Raw genomic sequence first — 17,184 nt, 5'->3', positions numbered from 1 at the left:
CCAATGAAGACAACTGTGGGCGCTTCGTCTAATGAGGCCCAGACGTTGCCCTTGGATGTTAGTATGCCTGTTACGGCGGGTATGGCTGACTTGTTAGTGGCCGAACCCACGGTAGACACCCCTCAACTTGTGACGGTAGCTATGTTTACGTCACCCAAGGTTCAAGACGAGTAGCCGACGAAGAAAGAGTTGAACCAGGTGCCTACTCCTGACTTAGTTTTGAAGTCACCCGCCAAGACTATGTTGAAGGCTCTAATTCTCGACGGGGATGAAGTTATTTAGCCGCCTCCTTTTAAAATTGGACCGACTGTGACCAGAAATTTGGTTGATCTGGCCCAGGGAGGCGCACATCTAAAAGTACCTGCCTCGATGAAGTATCACCCGCGGCATCAATTTTGAGGATCCAGCCTTCTACGCCGAGTTCTTGAACCACTGGTTCCCATCCCTAGATTCCAACTCCGCGTCGGTTTATCTTCCGATACTAGTTATAATGCCTTCCAGGGTCTTTCCATCTTGGCATAGTTGATTCGTGAGAATCGACTTCTTTACGCTGAAAAGATCGACGAGGCCAACCAAAAGTACCTGCCTCGATGAAGTATCACCGCAGCATCAATTTTGAGGATCCATCCTTGTTACGCTGAGTTCCTGAACCACTGGTTCCCACCCCTGGTTCCAACTCCGTGTCGGTTTATCTTCCGATGTTACTTATAATGCCTTTTAGGGTCTTTCCATCTTGGCAAAGTTGATTCTCAAGAATCTGATTCTTTACGCTGAAAAGATCGAGTCTGTTTCCGCAAGTAACGAACTGGATCTTACGTTGAAGAAGTTCGAAGACGCCATCTGGAAGGTGAGTCGGTAGGTGGCGGAGCACCGCCATGCTCCGCCACCAGAGAAGTCTGCCCGGGAGCGTGCGAAGCGCTGTAAAGAGTATATGGCTGCGTGCAAGAAGACCAAAAATAAATAACCCAACGGGCGTACCAATACTCTTTCTGCTCAAGAGGACCACAGGTACAAAATTGGGCTTTTGCGACCACATTTGCGGTCGCAAAATGGTAGCAATTTCCATGTTGCGACCGTTTTGTAATCAAAAATGGGGTTGGAAAAACCCACGTCGCAATTGCCTTGTTGCAACCAAGTTCCGATTGCGGCTATGCTTTTGCGACCAAATTTTGCAACTAAAAAAACAATCTTAATGTTGCAACCGGTTTAAAGCGGTCGCAAACTTTGCTACTGATTTAAAATGGTTGGAAATGTTGCAACTGGCTTTTGCGCCGGCTTGCTTGGTTACAACTTGCAACTATTTTGCGACCGTAACTTTTTCTTTTTTTTTTGTTTCAACAATTTTCTATTTTAAACCTACTACTATGGTCATACTTTTGAAATTTAAACATATATCATTTTAAACTTATATGGAATTCCATTAAAAATATTACAAACCAACATGTCAAATACCCTAGTTATCCTAACATTAGGTATCCTAACATTTAAAATAAAGTGTATGGCATCTTGCCCACGTTAAAACTGTCCAGTGACTGGATCAGCATGAATGGATTTTGAATGGATTTTACTACTAGATTACCATCCCAGCCTTTTATTTTAAAGGTATTAAATATCAGAGCTTCTCTGCCTAGGGAATTTGCATACAAGGAGAACCGACACTAAATAAGGTGTTTGTACTAACAAGTTCCTCTACGTGATATTTGTAAGAATAGGCTCTCTTAGGATATAAAAAGAATCAAATTAGTAACATTAATTAAAAGTAATAATTAGTGGATACAACGATAAATAGTAATATATTATTGCAAAATATAACTTGTAATCAATATGATATCGGTCCATGTGGAGATCATTTGGTGGTTTAGGTTCACCCAAAAGAGTTAACTAGAAGTACCTTATTTAATGTATGACTCGGTTTCCTGAGTACCAAACTTGGGCTGCAAAAAGGCCATTGTAACCAAGGCTAGGGAAGCATGTGTTAACCTATAGTAAAGATACAAATAGTTTGATATTAATCCTAGACTCATGAACAAAGCCTATAAAGATAACTTGACATTCTGAACACGATGTTTACCTTACTGAATACTGATAAATTAAATGGAGAAATACGCATCTACTGCACTTCACCAGTTCACCGTTTTCATGTACATGCATAAAATACACAAAAAAATGGTTAGAATGAAAGAATAATTATACCATAGGAGAAACGGGCCAGATACCAATTTGCTCACAAAAATGAAATCAAAGCCAGTGCAAGAAAAAAAAGTCAAAATTCAGATGATGACACTTGTAAATACGAGTTATAACAAAAAGAAAGTTAAGTTACTGTAAGAGAGAACGACTGAGAATTAACAACTAATAATTAATATCTTTTGGGTTTGTTTTTGTTTACAATAAAAGTTAAATACCTCATATTTAGAACCCAATAAAAATGAACGCTCTCTATCTCCTACTGGCCTGATTGGCCCGCTATTCCCTATTACTGGCTATTCCTTATTACCCAATAAAAAATTTAATTCCTGGTTCATTTTTAGAAGTCTTAAATGTAAGATTTATAATGTTTAGTAAAAGCATACACAAAAAAAAACATATTTTACTCATTTGCCCGTAAAGTTGAACATCGTCCAATCCAAATTGATTATTAATTTCTCTCATCTAGCAAGCAAACAATAAACCTAAATTTATGTAGTGCACTAACTGCATACTTAAATAACCTACTATATATATTTAAGTAAACATCAAAACAAAATGTAAAAAACAAACCATTGAATTCCTTCACTGTTGCCACCATTAGCAACTGGACATAAAAGTGTCAGATAGCCCTTAAGAGCATCCTTCAAGAAAGATATACATAAGAAGTCATAACATACTTAAAAACTTACATAAACATAACTAAACAAAAAAAAAACGAGGCAGCTATGCAAAATTATTTATGTACTTATCTTTTAGTTTCAAGTTAAGAGAGAATGAGTGCCCTCTTCAACTGCAAGATTGATATCAAGCAGAAAATTTTTCAAACGAAAATCGAAATAAATAGTAAGGATTTAAACGAACCAAAACTTAAGAGCTAATCAAAATTGGCTCACTATAAATTTGAATCGAGCTAAACTTGCGTTTTCATTGAGTAAAGCTCGGCTAATAAACGAGCTCATGCTCAAGATATATCAAGCCTAAACATATTAAAAACATATGTTTACAAGTTCTATATTCAGCATCCTATTAATTCATTCATCACGACACCCCATGTGAATATTTATTGGTGGTTGTACAGTGGCAAAACCATAACCTAACATTGATGACAAATACACGTTTTTTAATCCATATTATTACAATCCATATAACTTTAATCCATAAGTATTATTTTAACAATTACATTGCAACAGGTTGATTTTTAAAGAAGCAAGTGAGCTAACCTCATTAATTTGTTGATTTTTATGGATGCGATACAGAAATATGTTCGTCTTAATAAGCTTCCACAAGTGTTGTGGAGGATCTGCAACAGCGTACAGACACTTTACTGAATCACAGTACTAAATGACTTATATTATAATTATAAATACCTAACAAATGAATTGCGCATAAAGTTAACAAAACTGAGTGTAATTTGACCTAAACAAAATTCCAATTTTGCCCAAAACCATTTTTACCCATTGCCTGACCCACACACTTTGCCACCTTTAACTGTATGAAGATTAAATGACGCCTATTAACATTTAAGCACATAAAAACAATAAGTACGAATAGACTAGGTTTGAGTCAATTAACGAGAATTCGGCCGAGTATTATTACAAGCCTCTTCTTCACAAGATACTTCCAGACAATTCCAACTCCTCATTAATGTCAGCATTTGACTTTCCTACATTTTATCTCAAATCATGAAGTTTCAAGTATACTATTTAATAGTTTTTCTACATTTTATCTCTCCAAGCTTGTTGATAATGTTAATGGCAATTCTTCATTCAATATCATGTAAAATGACCTAATTTCTAAACCAAAACTCGTAAAGATGTATTGAGTAAGACCTAATAAATAATACGTATAATTACTAGACCTAATTTATCCCAGTACTTTAATCAAACACCTAGCGTGCTGTCAGGACCGAGATCTCGTGCCAAACTAATGATAGTCCATAAGAGCACACAGGATCTATAACAATGAAGACCTTCTAATTACACCGACGGAATCAGTATAAACAGATAGTAGGACTGAGTATATGGTTGATATAGCAAACACAAAGCAATGAACAAAAGATTCTAATATATTCAATATATCATTAATGAACAATGGAACAGTTTATAGGGTTTGCATGGAATGTATAGGGCTTCGTGACGGTGGTACTATGTAGCATAAATTAGGAACATTCACTCTGATCGTTATGCACCCGAATCTCTTGTGTATTTATCTAGAAAACCTAGGATTCTATTTATAGGCCCATAGAAATTCCTTCTAGAAACCCTAATGATTACATATTGAATGACAAATAATTACAAGTGTAAAACTGGTCATCGAGTATGATGAATCCTTGTCGAGCAGACCTAGTAATACAGTGTATGCTCAAAACATGTCATCGAGCAGACATTGCTTAGAATATTTTCACAAGAAAATATTCTACTCCAGCAGACTTCAATCTTCATAACATATCCAAACTTTGCTCGAATAGATTCCACGAGCAAACATGTTCTCCTTGAACTCTTCAATCTTTCCTTAGGATTTATTGTGAACAACTCCAGCATGCTCGGGTACTGAAACTTGCTCGAGATTGAACCATGATCGATGCTTATACTTAAAACATTTGAGATCTTCCTTTATTGTAACCATGCTCGACCCATCAAGATGCTCGAAAGACTTGGTTTAATCTGGATAGATCAAGTTGCTTGCTCGGATAGAAAACTATACTCGATGGAGAACATCCTTGCTTGACAAAGTGTAGCTTGCTCGAAGCTTTCAACACTCAGAAGAATTCCATAAGATAATCTTACAAGCGTAAGACATCATGCTCGAGGTAGTAATTCCATGCTCCACGGTCCAAGCTTGCTCGAAGTTCATACTTAACCATTTCTTTAGGAGGTTGAGAAGATTCCAATCTTCCTTTGCAAGTATTCGATTCAACAATCTCCCCCTAGATTGGAATAAGCTCAGATGCACGAAAACATACCTACATTATGCTGCACATTTGACAAAATATAATCACAAACAATATGAAAGGAAATAGTCATTACATTACATAATCATAATTCTGCCTTTAAGGCATTACAAATCATACAAAGTTGTCAAATTATAAAATTCAAATCTGTAAGGCCCCGAACCCCGGGAGCCCCACAGTTGGTATTCATACAAAATATTATTTAAAATAATTAAACTTGAAAACGGTTTCTTCCATTAAAACAAACGTCTCAGAGTGTAAATTTAGCGAAAAACATAAATTGTAAGATAAGTTCCCTAAAACCCGGGAATTTTGCCCAAAACCAATTTTAAATGTAATTCATAAAACTATTTAAAATCAAATTGTTCAAAGTACATTCTTTCATCATGTATGCCCTTCACCGTCTAAGTAGCTTCGTGCACGTCCATGCGATGAGGCATCCTCTTCCTAACCTAAAACTCACACTAACATTCACACAAAGTCAGCTTAAGCTGAGTGTGTTCAAGTTTTAAATAAGTAACAAAAGTCTTAATAATCATTCCAACGGTTTTGAAACTGTAAACGGAAATACATCAGTTAGGTCAACACATTTAATAAATAATCATCCTTATGTATGAACATCTCTATACGTACATTCCTATATATATATATATATAACATTCAATAATAACATTTAGGGTCGAGAAAACGTACAACCCAAACATGTAACATTCAGCGCACGCAAACACAAAGTAGGCATACGCAACATTCAGTAGTCGAGACAACTACAACATTCGTTAAATATTGGCCATTCTATAATATATATATATATATACATACACACATTCTTTAACATTCCAAGGCCTACCAATACTAGCAAGCCTATGTAAAATCGTTTAAAACATTTCATCAAGCAAAATTGCTTTAGGTGTACATGATAGCCCAAAACTTAAAAAGAGTAAAAAGGGGCATCATGAACTCACCAGATACAAGATGCGGATTCGCCACGAGCTAGAGAATCCCTAAGAAATCCAAAACTCAAAAACCTGTCGGTTTACATTCAATCAATACTGATGACATCAAGATGATTCGTCTACCCTACGAGACGTTCTAACATGGTTCGAGTTACCTAAACCCTCAACCTCATCAAACTTAATCACAACAGCCCCCGAGGTCTCACATTCAACAAAACGACCCTTAGGTACTCCAGGAATAAAGAATACCAAATTTGCCCCCGGGAGCACTAGGTGACACTAACACGCGCGTTTAGGAGTCGTTTAGGCTGTTGACATCCAACTCAGCCCCGTGTGGACCCATATGATAAAATCACAGCCAACTAGTCCACACGAGTCAAATGGGTCGGTAACCCGTAAGTACAATGCACCAACTATTCAATAAACACAATTGCGCGTTGTACCAACCCGTTGGAGTAACCGACAACCAATTCAGCCCCATAACTTATAAAAATGAATTTTGAACAGCCCGTACATCAAACTAAGTGTCCCCGAGCTGAATTGGTCGTTAATCACTTCAACCCTCGCGTTAAGCGCGCCAAACTACAATTCTAGACAACCGAACATAACAATCAAACTACAACTAGTTGATCAACTTAACGAACACCTATGAACATGATCTTTAAGTATGATATACGGGACATACCTAGGAAGATTGTGGTGCAAAAACTCACTTCAAACAGCCCCGACAAGAACACAATAGAACATCTACCGGTTAAGCCTAAAACGAACTTATCGATCAATAACAAGTAAAACAAGCAGATTTTAGCATGCGAAGATGGATTTAATTATATAGGATAATCTTTGAAATAAATTATTAAATTTTTACCAGACTTTAATTTGGACCTGTCGAAAAAAGGTTATGACGTCGGGAAGACAGACCAGAATCCGTCATCCCGCATCAGCTTTGACACTCGATTTTATAAATTCATAAAAACCATTCAAATCTCGTCCAAAAATTACGTATTATACCTTTCTGGTAACTAGACTCAAAGTAGAACATCATGGAATCAAGAATCGATCAAAAAAATGGATTATCATCGCGTTACATACCCTACAATAAACGTATACGAATCTGTCAGCAAACTGTTATCATCAAAACTCAACCTTAACGACCAATAAGCACGTTAACATGATTAATTAAGGTGTAAAAGATATGGGGAATCATAAAACCGACCTTGAATTGAAGTTTTACGGTTGAAACACTACTGGACAGAAGATTTTCGAGCAGGGGGGGTCTCTCTTCCGATCGGCCTCTGGAAAGGGTTTTAGGGTTAGGTTAATTGTTTTATGATATAATAAAAATAGTTACATCCAAGTCCCTCCAAATTGAAGTATAAGTCAAAATGGAAGGAAAGTTAAATGGTTTAACGTACCAAGATGACGCAAAGGCTTCCGAGAGACGTCGGATAAATCCCGAGAATTATACATACTCTACAAGCTTTAATTCTTGAAACCGGAATTAACGGGCGTTACAAGTCCACCCCCCTTACAATGGGATTCGTCCCCGAATCCCGATGCGACAGGAACAACTGCGGATAGTGCTTCATCATCTCGTCTTTGGACTCCCAAGTAGCCTCGGAACCCCTACGGTGCCTCCACTGCACCTTCACCTGTCTAACCACCTTATTTCTCAAAGGCCTCTCCTGACGGTCAAGAATAGCAATCGGTTGTTCAACGTAGGTCAGCTTACTATCGAGTTCAATATCATCGAGAGGCACATGGGCCTCTTCATCCGCTAAGCATTTCCTCGGATGGGACATGTGAAAAGTAGGATGAATCCCTGCGAGCTCCTCGTGTAATTCCTGCCTATATGCTACCTCACCAACTCGGGCCAAAATACGGAACGGGCCAATAAACCTCGGACTGAGCTTCCCCCTCTTATGAAACGAATAATGCCCTTCCGGGGAGAAACTTTTAACATAACCCGATCCCCAGCCTCAAACATAATAGGCCTTTGCCTTTTATCTGCATAAGACTTCTGACGATCCTGCGCGGCCTTCATCAACGCCTTAATTTTATCGAGCTTCTCAGTCGTAGCCTCAACTACCTCCAAACTACCCAACTATTTCTGACCAATGGAACCCCAACAAACTGGAGTCCTACACCTCCTACCATACAACATCTCAAACGGTGGCGTCCCAATCGTGGCGTGATAACTGTTATTATACGAGAACTCTACCAACGGTAAGTGACGATCCCAACTACCCCCAAAATCGATTACACAGGCCCGCAACATATCCTCAAGAGTCTGAATGGTCCTCTCGGATTAACCATCCGTCTGTGGGTGATAGGCAGTATTGATAAGGAGTTTGGTACCCAGCTCCTCGTGAAACTTTTTCCAAATCCTTGAGGAAAAATGCATATCCCTATCCGAAACAATAGATACCGGCACCCCGTGCCTAGAAACGATCTCACGAATAACCAAATTGGCCAACTGCTCGGAATTAAAAGTCTTTCGGATCGGCAAGAAGTGAACGCTCTTGGAACGATTACCCAAATGGTGTCGTAATTACCCCTAGGAGTACGAGGCAGTTTAGTCATAAAATCCATGGTAAGATGCTCCCATTTCCACTCAGGTATTTCCAACGGCTGAAGTTTCCCAAACGGCTTCTGATGCTCGGCCTTAACTTGTAGACACGTCAAACACTTACTTAGTACTGAGCCACCTCAAACTTCATCAGAGGCCACTAATAATTTTTCTTCAAGTCTTGGTACATCTTGGTCGCGCCCAGGTGAAAAGAATAGCGCGACTTGTGTGCCTCATCCAAAATTATATCTCTGAATCCCCCATACTTCGGTACTCATAAACGACATCCTTATACTTCACCCCGTCACCGACGTCTTCCAACAATTTCTCCTGACCCCAAACACGTTCTGACATAATCCATTCCATCTGCAAAGCCTCATTCTGAACGCTGGCTATTTGCTTCAAAATATTGGGTTTTAGGATAAGCTGGTAAGATTTTACACGAATCGGCTTCGGTCTCTCTTTCCGGCTCAACGCGTCAGCCACCACGTTAGCCTTACCTAGATGGTACATAATATCCAAATCATAATCCTTAATCAACTCCAACCATCGACGCTGGCGCTTATTCAGTTCCTTTTGTTCGAAGAAATATTTTAAGCTCTTATGATCGGTATAGATAACGTAAGGAACACCGTACAAATAATGTCTCCATAACTTAAGCACAAACACCACCGCCGCCAGCTCCAAATTGTGGGTAGGATAATTCGCCTTATGAGGCTTCAACTGCTGTGAGGCATAAGCGATGACTCGACCTCGCTGCATCAAAACACACCCAAGCCCCTGATAAGAGGCATCAGAATAAACCACCAGATTATCGGTGCCATCAGGTAGAGCTAAAATCGGGGCATGCGTTAACCTGTTCTTCAACTTGAGAAAAGCCTACTCCTGCTCATTACCCCAAACGAACATAACACTCTTCTTAGTCAACTTGGTCATTGAAGAAGCAATTTTCGAAAAGTCGGGAATAAAGCGGCGGTAATACCCCGCCAAGCCCAGAAAGCTACGGATTTCAGATGGAGACTTAGGAGACTCTCAATCATTCACGGCTTCCACCTTTGCAGGATCAACCAAAATACCACTCGGGTTAATATCATGACCCAAGAACTGAACCTCATGAAACCAGAAGGAACACTTAGAAAATTTTGCATACAACTTGTTCTTTCGCAGAGCTTCCAAAACTTCCGAGAGATGACCGGCGTGATCGGATTCGCTTTTGGAATACACAAGGATGTCGTCGATGAATACAATAACAGAGCGATCGAGCATCGGTCTACACATCCGGTTCATAAAATCCATGAACGCAGCCGGTGCGTTGGTCAAACCGAAAGAAATCACGAGGAATTCGTAGTGCCCATAACGAGTGCGGAAGGCAGTCCTAGGAATATCTTCTTCCCGAATCTTCAACTGATGATACCCGGACCTAAGGTCGATCTTCGAGAACCAACTAGCTCCTTGGAGCTGATCAAATAAGTCGTCGATCCTCGGGAGGGTACCGATTCTTAACAGTGAGTATATTCAATTCACGGTAGTCAATGCACATTCGCATGCTATCGTCCTTCTTCTTAACGAACAGGACCGGGGCACCCCAAGGTGAGATGCTCGGTCGAATGAAGCCCTTGTCTAACAAGTCTTCCAACTGGGCCATAAGTTCTTTCATCTCATTCGGTGCTAGACGATAAGGGCTCGAGCAACGGGTTTTGCGCCCGACACAAGATCTATCTGGAACTCGACCTCGCGGTCTGGCGACACAGCTGACAAATCATCTGTAATTACATCCGGGAAATCCCGAATGATAGGAACATCACCGACGGTAGCCCTAGACACGGAAACAGATTTTCCTACGGCGACCTCAACCTCAAACACATCGACTACGCACTCGGGTGATTTATTCAACGAGGAACAGAAAGCAGTAGACACAAAACTTCTACTGGCGCCCGAATCAAATAAGACTGACGCCGATAATTCATCAAGTAGAAAGGTATCTGGGATAACATCACGCTTCTAATTAGCTAAACAGTTGCACATACATTCTTGAAGGAGCGAGGAATTTAAGCGGTCAAGTACCAAGGAACCCAGAGTGACAGTATGCTACGCCTCAGCTAAACAATTACGCGCAAAGCGTTCGAGAGGATGGGAAACGAACAGGAGAATTTAGGGAATAAAATAAACTTTAACGCTAACGACTCGAGAGTTAGCCAAATCCTATCCCTACAAAGACGGAACCTAACATAGTCAAACACAAGTGGTATTTAAAACATGGAAGGTAAGGGTAAACTGCTAATAACATTGATCAAGTGTTATTAGTCGCTTACTTCACCGGCCCGTTCTAAGCACCCCCTGCCCCTAACCACATTAGCATTCTATCTAACACTTTACAATTAATCACATACTGGAAACTTTCAAATTCAAAGGAATGACTAAAAAATTTAAAGTTACCTCTAGGCGTGCAGCTACTCGCGGTGGGCATACTGGTCTCTTTTCTTACAGTTCGAGTCCAAGCATTCGGGGATGCTCGGATCCCTCAAACCATGGCTCTGATACCAATTTGTAAGGCCCCGAACCCCAGGAGCCCCACAGTTGGTATTCATACAAAATATTATTTAAAGTAATTAAACTTGAAAACAGTTTCTTCCATTAAAACAAACGTCTCAGAGTGTAAATTCAGCGGAGAACATCAATCATAAGATAAGTTCCCTAAAACCCGGGAATTTTGCCTAAAACCAATTTTAAATGTAATTCAAAAAACTATTTAAAATCAAATTGTTCAAAGTACATTATTTCATCCACGTATGCCCTTCACCGTCCAAGTAGCTTCGTGCACGTCCAAGCGATAAGGCATCCTCTTCCTAACCTAAAACTCACATTAACATGCACACAAAGTCAACTTAAGCTGAGTGAGTTCAAGTTTTAAATAAGTAACAAAAGTCTTAATAATCATTCCAACGGTTTTAAAACTGTAATTAAAATACATCAGTTAGGTCATCACATTTAATAAATAATCATCCTTACGTATGAACATCTCTATTCGTACATTCCTATATATATAAATATATATAACATTCAATAATAACATTAATGGTCGAGCAACGTACAACCCAAACACGTAACATTCAGCGCATGCAAACACAAAGTAGGCATACGCAACATTCAGTAGTCGAGACGACTACACCATTCGTCAAATATTGGCCATTCTATAATATATATATACATACACACATTCTTTAACATTCCAAGGCCTACCAATACTAACAAGCCTATGTAAAATCGTTTAAAACATTTCATCAAGCAAAATCGCTTAGGTGTGCATGCTAGCCCCAAACTTAAAAAGAGTAAAAAGAGGCATCATGAAGTCACCTGACACAAGACGCGGATTCACCACGAGCTAGAGAATCCCTAAGAAATCCCAAAACTCAAAAACCTGTCGGTTTACATTCAATCAATACTAATGACATCAAGATGACTCGTTTACCCCACGAGACGTTCTAACATGGTTCGAGTTACCTAAACCCTCGACCTCATCAAACTTAATCACAACAGCCCCCGAGGTCTCACATTCACCAAAACGACCCTTAGGTACTCCCGGGAATAAAGAATTCCCAATTTGCTCTTGGGAGCACTAGGCGACACTAACACGCACGTTTAGGAGTCGTTTAGGCCGTTAACATCCAACTCAGCCCCGTGTGGACCCATATGATAAAATCACAGCCAACAAGTCCACATGACGCCACACGAGTCAAATGGGTCTGTAACCCGCAAGTACAACACACCAACTATTCAATAAACACAATTGCGCGTTGTACCAACCCGTTGGAGTAACCGACAACCAATTCAGCCCCATAACTTATAAAAATGAATTTTGACCAGCCCGTACATCAAACCAAGTGTCCCCGAGCTAAATTGGTCGTTAATCACTCCAACCCTCGCGTTAAGCGAGCCAAACTACAATTCTAGACAACCGAACATAACAATCAAACTACAACTAGTTGATCAACTTAACGAACACCTATGAAAATGATGTTTAAGTATGATATACGGGACATACCTAGGAAGATTGTGGTGCAAAAGCTCACTTCAAACAGCCCCGACAAGAACACAATAGAACATCCACCGGTTAAGCCTAAAACGAACTTATCGATCAATAACAAGTAAAACGTGTAGATTTTAGCATGTGAAGATGGATTTAATTATATAGGATAACCTTTGAAATAAATTATTAAATTTTTACCAGACTTTAGTAAATGTCTTAGGTTTATAAAAAAAATTTTATTATATTTTTCTAGCAGACACAAAATTCATAAAAATTCCTCAACACAGAAATGTATGTGCAGCTATTTCAGTGCGCAATAAAATGATTTTATTTTTATAAAAATCATTACCTACACAAATTAAACGATTCCAATTGGGTTTGGTTCCTAACTTAAAATACTAACTTCCAGTAATGGAACCAACCAATTTGGACCTGTCGAAAAAAGGTTATGACGTCGGGAAGACAGACCAGAATCCGTCACCCAGCATCAGCTTTGACACTAGATTTTATAAATTCATAAAAACCATTCAAATCTCGTCCAAAAATTACGTATTATACCTTTCTGGAAACTAGACTCAATGTAGAACTTCATGGAATCAAGAATCGATCAAAAACAATGGATTATCATAGCGTTACAGACCCACAATAGACGTATACGAATCTGTCAGCAAACTGTTATCATCAAAACTCAACCTTAACGACCAATAAGCGCGTTAATATGATCAATTAAGGTGTAAAAGACATGGGGAATCATAAAACCGACCTTGAATTGAAGTTTTTACGGTTGAAACACTACTGGACAGAAGATTTTCGAACAGGGGGGGTCTCTCTTCCGATTGGCCGCTAGAAAGGGTTTTAGGGTTAAGTTAATTGTTTTATGATATAATAAAAATAGTTACATCCAAGTCTCTCCAAATTGAAGTGTAGGCAAAATGGAAGGAAAGTTAAATGGTTTAACGTACTAAGATGACGCAAAGGCTTCCGAGAAACGTCGGATAAATCCCGAGAATTATACATACTCTACAAGCTTTAATTCTTAAAACTGGAATTAACGGGCGTTACAAAATCAAGAATACACATAAGATAAAAAATAAAAAAATTCACAAAATACTCCCTTTCAGCACAAGTCTTTGTAGTTCCTTATCCTTACTCCAGCCTCCGAGCCCTGTTGAGTTTATCATGTCTAACAGCCGCAGCTCATTGCTTGAACATATCTAGTTCTACACCATCCATTGAGTCCAGTGGTATCTCCACTTACATAATATCAATTAAGTCTTGGACGTGTATGAACTGCAATTCCGAATCATGCTCCACAATATCGATCACTTTTCCTTCTATGTTTCTGAGTGACATATTTTCTCTCTTCTTATTAATGTGATGCTTGTGATTCTTCCGTTTTCTTAGACTTGAGAGTTAGGTACCACATCTCCCTCCTCATAGCAAGGCTCTCTCTGAGTGTTCTTTTAGTAGAGCTAGAGCTAGTTGATTTTTGTTGAGTGCTGGAGCTTGAAGGTCCTTTCTTCTTTGATGTTCCTTTCTTTTCAGGTTGAGGGAAAGTGTATTCAGACCATCTTACTTCTCTTAATCTCTTTTCTCTCCTGGTCTTTTCAGCATCAGTGTAACCCCATTTCCTCTTCTTATCCAACAAAGGAAATCCCTTTTCTTGTTGTTCATGTAAGTATTTGGATAGATTATTCCTTTGTTATCCAGCCAGTCTGTTCTTCTGAAGATACTCATAAATCCAGTCTGGCCATTTCTTCCAACTGTTCCCTTCTGAACTCCCTGAAATCCTCTCTAAACACAATCTGACTTTCACCACCATCATCTGTTACAACCTTCAAGGTTCTTGATCTCAAATCAAAATACAGGTTTGTTGGCAAGTTAAAATAATTCCTTTCTGGTAGTTGCCTCTACACCTCTAATATGATCATCTGCCCGGGAGCTCTTGATGATGATGGTTTCTTCGAAAGTTTCTTCTCAGATTCATCAAACAATCTTTTAATCTCTGGTTTGGCCTTTAAGATCAACTGCATATACTTTGCTCCCCTTTTACACAACACACTTACCATCTCAGCTGTTTCATTGTCCATCAATCCTTCGTCTTCAACGTGTTCAGGATTAGTCTCAACAGGCTGTATTTCTTTTTCCAATCTTCTCTCATCTTCCAACTTCTTCTTCTCCTCATTATATTACCTCAGCTCTCTGTTGTAAATTTCAATCATCTCCTCCTTTGATAGACTTTCAATTTGAGCTTAAGTTATCCCCTTTGTTAGCAATAATTCTTTTAGTATTTTAACTCTTTCTAGGTCTTCAAACCATTCTTTCACTTTAGCCTTCTTTCGATCAGCTATTAGTTTGGCCTTTTCTTCTTCACTCTTTTTCTGGCTTTCTTTTTGAGTTCTCAATTTTTCTTTCTCTGCCTCATGAGCTTCTTTCACCAATCTGACTTTTTCTTTCAGAATTGTCTTTGAGCAATATTTGATAGCATCAAAGTCATATCCATGTTCAACCAAAAATCTCACTTCACCCTTATACTTCTTCTTCATCTCTTAACTTATCTATTGAGCTTTTTCCACAAATTTCACTTTATCTAACTCAACTTCTTTCTTGTAAACTTTATCAATTTCCTCAAAAGGTTTTCTGTTAAGATAGGAGATAACAAACTTACTCTGAATCAAGTATTTCCTTTTAAATGTTATCTTCTTCCACCATTCATCTAAATTCTTAATATCTTCTCTTTTCATCATCTGTAGGTACCTTAGTTCATATTCCAAACTTAATAAAATGTCTATACTTTCTTCTAACTCTTTTCTTCTCTTTTCTTTAGCTTCCCTTCTCTCCTTGACATTTTTGGCAGCAAAATAGTCAAGATCCGCATCAGAAAGCTTTTTAACAGTATCATATTCCACTCCACAATTCATAAGAAAAATAATCCGTGGATCTGATCTACTATGTTCATTGAGACTGGCTTGAAAATTCTCTCTCTGTTCATCAGATATATTGACTTGTGGAGACCTCTCATCTTCTTCTTCAACAAAAATTATCTCATCATCAATCCCTTCCAATGCCTCAATCCTTGGTTCATTAGATTCAACATTCTTCATTCTCTATCTCCTTTCATACACTTTCTTGACCGCACGCTTTCCCTCTTTCATAATCTTCTGTCTTTTTGATTCAAGCATTCCAATTACAATCTCTTCAACTCTCTCCACAGGCTCTTTAATCACAGGTTCAACTATAGTCTCATGTAGAGCTTGATCTATCACTTCTTCTATTCTTGGCTCAAAGACATTTTCAAGTAGATGTTGACTTACCAGCCTTGCTTTTTGTTTATATTCTTCTTGCATTCTTTTAGCAGCCTTAACAGTCTCTTTTGCATGTTTTTTTGGATTCAACAATATATCAAAATATGTTTTAAATAATGTCAATCTTCCCATAAAGTTGATATATTGTTCTGCATTCATATTCACTCCTTCTCTTTCTTTTTGATTTTGTTTTTTCAGCCATTCCCACTCGAGAAGCACTTTCAGTTTTTTCTTCAAAGGCCCTTATCACCAAAGCCAAGCTCTCATCAACTTGCTTTTCAACCTTTCCTCTTCCTTTTCTTTGTTCTTCAAGTTTATCAACGATTCTAATAATTCCTGAGGAATTTGTTCATCTTCCAATTCAGCATTCCTCATCTCCATCACTTTTTTAACAGATTCAACATCAGCCACATCTGGATCAAAACAGACATCTTTCTCTAAAATTTCATCTCCAGAAGTGATTTTTGGGAAACTGGTGGGCTGCAAGTCTTCCACAGTTCCATTACCTTTTATTTTCTCTTCTCATTTTCATCATGAGTTTCTTCTTCAAATTCAACTTCTTGCTCCTGCTCCCCCTCAATTTCAGCATTCTTTTCAATCTCCATTACCTTCTCTGGCTCATCCTTATCATACTCAGTCATTATCAAGTTCAGAGCATTTGATGTAGCCACATCATCTTTGGCCTTATCATCCCTAGCATCATCATACATCTCATCAATCAATTTCCACCCATCAATAATATTCTCTCCCTGTTTGGTGCATCTAAGGTCTTCTCAACCTCAACATGCTCCAGGGTTTAAATTTTCATTAAGGCCCTTTGCAACGCTTCTTCCAAAGCCAAATTCTTTGCTTTAAGCTCTGCGTTCTTAGCTTCTAACATCAGATTTCTAGACAGTAAATCTTGGTTTGTCATATCAGGAGAGGATACCAGTGAGTCCTGTATTGGGAAAAGCTCTGTTTTAGATTCTGGTTGACTTGTAACAGATTCAGTTGAGTATGGTGCAAATGATTGAACAATGGGTTGGCATCTTGGTTAACTTGGGATTGTGGGGTAGGTTCAGTGACATATGATTTTGGTGGTGAGGAGCCCGATTGTTCATTGAATGGTTTTGTGTCTGGTGAGGAATGTAATGGTTCATTTGTTGGGTTCAGGCGGTGATGTGAATGGTTCTGTTGCTGGTGAAGAATGT

Source organism: Bidens hawaiensis, unplaced genomic scaffold (genome assembly GCF_021521415.1).
Source record: "Bidens hawaiensis isolate Kalapana, Puna unplaced genomic scaffold, B.hawaiensis_p1.1 tig00000284_1, whole genome shotgun sequence".
Lineage (NCBI taxonomy): Eukaryota > Viridiplantae > Streptophyta > Magnoliopsida > Asterales > Asteraceae > Bidens > Bidens hawaiensis.
This window is presented reverse-complemented; position numbering follows the sequence as displayed.